Here is a 5,109-nt window from a genome sequence, read left to right on the forward strand (position 1 = left end):
GACCACATGGACGGACTTAGGTGACGTACCCACCCAGGGAGACCACATGGACGGACTTAGGTGACGTACCCACCCAGGGAGACCACATGGACGGACTTAGGTGACGTACCCACCCAGGGAGACCACATGGACGGACTTAGGTGACGTACCCACCCAGGGAGACCACATGGACGGACTTAGGTGACGTACCCACCCAGGGAGACCACATGGACGGACTTAGGTGACGTACCCACCCAGGGAGACCACATGGACGGACTTAGGTGACGTACCCACCCAGGGAGACCACATGGACGGACTTAGGTGACGTACCCACCCAGGGAGACCACATGGACGGACTTAGGTGACGTACCCACCCAGGGAGACCACATGGACGGACTTAGGTGACGTACCCACCCAGGGAGACCACATGGACGGACTTAGGTGACGTACCCACCCAGGGAGACCACATGGACGGACTTAGGTGACGTACCCACCCAGGGAGACCACATGGACGGACTTAGGTGACGTACCCACCCAGGGAGACCACATGGACGGACTTAGGTGACGTACCCACCCAGGGAGACCACATGGACGGACTTAGGTGACGTACCCACCCAGGGAGACCACATGGACGGACTTAGGTGACGTACCCACCCAGGGAGACCACATGGACGGACTTAGGTGACGTACCCACCCAGGGAGACCACATGGACGGACTTAGGTGACGTACCCACCCAGGGAGACCACATGGACGGACTTAGGTGACGTACCCACCCAGGGAGACCACATGGACGGACTTAGGTGACGTACCCACCCAGGGAGACCACATGGACGGACTTAGGTGACGTACCCACCCAGGGAGACCACATGGACGGACTTAGGTGACGTACCCACCCAGGGAGACCACATGGACGGACTTAGGTGACGTACCCACCCAGGGAGACCACATGGACGGACTTAGGTGACGTACCCACCCAGGGAGACCACATGGACGGACTTAGGTGACGTACCCACCCAGGGAGACCACATGGACGGACTTAGGTGACGTACCCACCCAGGGAGACCACATGGACGGACTTAGGTGACGTACCCACCCAGGGAGACCACATGGACGGACTTAGGTGACGTACCCACCCAGGGAGACCACATGGACGGACTTAGGTGACGTACCCACCCAGGGAGACCACATGGACGGACTTAGGTGACGTACCCACCCAGGGAGACCACATGGACGGACTTAGGTGACGTACCCACCCAGGGAGACCACATGGACGGACTTAGGTGACGTACCCACCCAGGGAGACCACATGGACGGACTTAGGTGACGTACCCACCCAGGGAGACCACATGGACGGACTTAGGTGACGTACCCACCCAGGGAGACCACATGGACGGACTTAGGTGACGTACCCACCCAGGGAGACCACATGGACGGACTTAGGTGACGTACCCACCCAGGGAGACCACATGGACGGACTTAGGTGACGTACCCACCCAGGGAGACCACATGGACGGACTTAGGTGACGTACCCACCCAGGGAGACCACATGGACGGACTTAGGTGACGTACCCACCCAGGGAGACCACATGGACGGACTTAGGTGACGTACCCACCCAGGGAGACCACATGGACGGACTTAGGTGACGTACCCACCCAGGGAGACCACATGGACGGACTTAGGTGACGTACCCACCCAGGGAGACCACATGGACGGACTTAGGTGACGTACCCACCCAGGGAGACCACATGGACGGACTTAGGTGACGTACCCACCCAGGGAGACCACATGGACGGACTTAGGTGACGTACCCACCCAGGGAGACCACATGGACGGACTTAGGTGACGTACCCACCCAGGGAGACCACATGGACGGACTTAGGTGACGTACCCACCCAGGGAGACCACATGGACGGACTTAGGTGACGTACCCACCCAGGGAGACCACATGGACGGACTTAGGTGACGTACCCACCCAGGGAGACCACATGGACGGACTTAGGTGACGTACCCACCCAGGGAGACCACATGGACGGACTTAGGTGACGTACCCACCCAGGGAGACCACATGGACGGACTTAGGTGACGTACCCACCCAGGGAGACCACATGGACGGACTTAGGTGACGTACCCACCCAGGGAGACCACATGGACGGACTTAGGTGACGTACCCACCCAGGGAGACCACATGGACGGACTTAGGTGACGTACCCACCCAGGGAGACCACATGGACGGACTTAGGTGACGTACCCACCCAGGGAGACCACATGGACGGACTTAGGTGACGTACCCACCCAGGGAGACCACATGGACGGACTTAGGTGACGTACCCACCCAGGGAGACCACATGGACGGACTTAGGTGACGTACCCACCCAGGGAGACCACATGGACGGACTTAGGTGACGTACCCACCCAGGGAGACCACATGGACGGACTTAGGTGACGTACCCACCCAGGGAGACCACATGGACGGACTTAGGTGACGTACCCACCCAGGGAGACCACATGGACGGACTTAGGTGACGTACCCACCCAGGGAGACCACATGGACGGACTTAGGTGACGTACCCACCCAGGGAGACCACATGGACGGACTTAGGTGACGTACCCACCCAGGGAGACCACATGGACGGACTTAGGTGACGTACCCACCCAGGGAGACCACATGGACGGACTTAGGTGACGTACCCACCCAGGGAGACCACATGGACGGACTTAGGTGACGTACCCACCCAGGGAGACCACATGGACGGACTTAGGTGACGTACCCACCCAGGGAGACCACATGGACGGACTTAGGTGACGTACCCACCCAGGGAGACCACATGGACGGACTTAGGTGACGTACCCACCCAGGGAGACCACATGGACGGACTTAGGTGACGTACCCACCCAGGGAGACCACATGGACGGACTTAGGTGACGTACCCACCCAGGGAGACCACATGGATGGACTTAGATGACGTACCCACCCAGGGAGACCATATGGATGGACTTACATGACGTACCCACCCAACGTCTGCGCAGTAACAACAGTAAGCACCTTCCGTTGACTGTTTAGAGTGTAATGTGAAGTGCTAGTTTTGTAGCCCATATGAACCATGTGAGTGTTAGCCCTACTAATGGCAATGGGCCCACACGAGAACAGGAAAACTCTGACCAGGGTGGGAATTGAACCCACGACCTTCGGGTCAGATCACCGCTGCTCTACTGAGCTACAAGGTCAGACGGGAGCAGGCCGTGGAAACTTATGTTAAAATCACCTTGGTTAAAGTTTTTCTCTATCCTCGTGTGGGCCCATTTCCAATAGTAGGGCTAACGCTTACATGGTTCATATGGGCTACAAAACTAGCACTTCACATTACACTCTAATCAGTTAAGTCTGTTGAATTATTATAATAAGTGCTACACGGCCAACGTTTGTAAAAACGTAACCCTTCCTTGTACTTGCAATTGTACATGTCATTGCTGTGACATTAACATCTTCAGTTTCCACGGCCTGATCCCGTTTGACCTTGTAGCTCAGTCGGTAGAGCGGCGATCTAACCCGAAGGACGTTACCCCGAAGTTACTGAATCGTTAGCGACATGTTTTAAAGCTCGGCATCATAAAATTACTCACTTACATGACGTACCTATCCATCACTCACAAATGCGTTCTAATGGAGGTTACCCCGAAGTTACTGAGTTCTTAGCGACATGTTTTAAAGCTCGGCATCATAAAATTGCTCGATTCTAAGGGGTGTCTATCGTCTCTTTTAGCTAATATTTTGTCAGATAGTAAATGGGGAAAATGCAAAAAGCTTTGTGCTCAATTTCAGCCAAAGCCATCTCGTCGTCGTCGTCCTCGTCCTAGTGAAATAGCGTGTGCCACTTAGCATGGTCAGTTGCCATGGAGAATTCGAGTTAATTGCCCTATTAGGCTGCAGTTTAGATTTCTTTTACCTTTCTTTAGACTAGTAACAAAAATGAAACAAAACAAAGCGACAACAAATCAACTGAGCAAAATTAGACGTTCTAAACTGACTCTCCGCCGTTCTTAAAAATTTGGTTAACCTCAGCCCAAACGTTCCTATAAAAAAATGAGAGTTCATGTCTGCCTCCTCTTCAAATCGAGTCTAAGCGCGAAGTTTTTGCGATGGTAATTAGTTCCACTTTACATATGAATGAAAACTAATTTGCATAAGAAAAACCTTGCACTTAGACTCGCTTCGAAGAGGAGGCAGACTTGAAATCGGAAATGGCCTATTAAAGTCACATGGAGCAAGAAGAGCTCCTTGCAAGCCGCAAATAAAGCAACTTTAATTTTTTGTCAACCGCGGCTTTCAATCGCGAGAAATTTTATCTTTTGTAATCTGTTCGGTTTTTGTTAGCAGGCATTAAGTTCTCGCATAAGAAATCCTTTAGGCGTTTGCTATACCTCATTTCTTGCCAGCAAATTTGCGCTTACGCTTTGAATCCTGGACATGCATTATAGTGAGGGAGCGCCATCGCATTTTTTTCTTTTTGGGCCCGTCCACACATATCCTAATATTATTTTTTTAATCCGGATCTTTGTCTTCGCGGATTCGTCTTTTGTCAACGTACATCCGGCGAATCCGCCAAGACAAGTTGCGGATTCATAATATAAATATCTGGATACACCGTGTGAACGGGGTCTTATGTCACTGCTTTAGGTGAAATGTACACTGTTGAATAATATGAATTTATCAATCTATTAGGCTCTTGTCATTTCATCCCTCTATGGCTTTTTTGTCTCCAAAATTTGTCTCCAAAATCGTTAAACTTTGCTAGTCGGTCCATTAAAAACGTTGCTGTTGTTACTTTAATTATTATTACGGTTATCATCATCGTAAAAAAAAATGAAATGAAATTCAAGGACAGCGTACGGAATGGTATAGAGCCTCCAAGAAGCGCCGACGTACTTGTGAGAGCCACTGCATGAATCTTGGAAAGAGCGAAAAAACTGATAACAAACCAATACTTTACCAACTTATTAAGGTAATATGAAATAAGAAACGAAACATATATGAAACCGCTGGGCATGTGCTAAATCCTAAAATATACTTTTTTCCTGGGCCCGGTCGTTCGAAAGCTGATTAAATTAATCTAGGATTAGCGTTGGCGTT

The sequence above is a fragment of the Montipora foliosa genome, chromosome 6 (assembly GCF_036669935.1).
Source record: "Montipora foliosa isolate CH-2021 chromosome 6, ASM3666993v2, whole genome shotgun sequence".
NCBI classification, from domain to species: Eukaryota; Metazoa; Cnidaria; class Anthozoa; order Scleractinia; family Acroporidae; genus Montipora; species Montipora foliosa.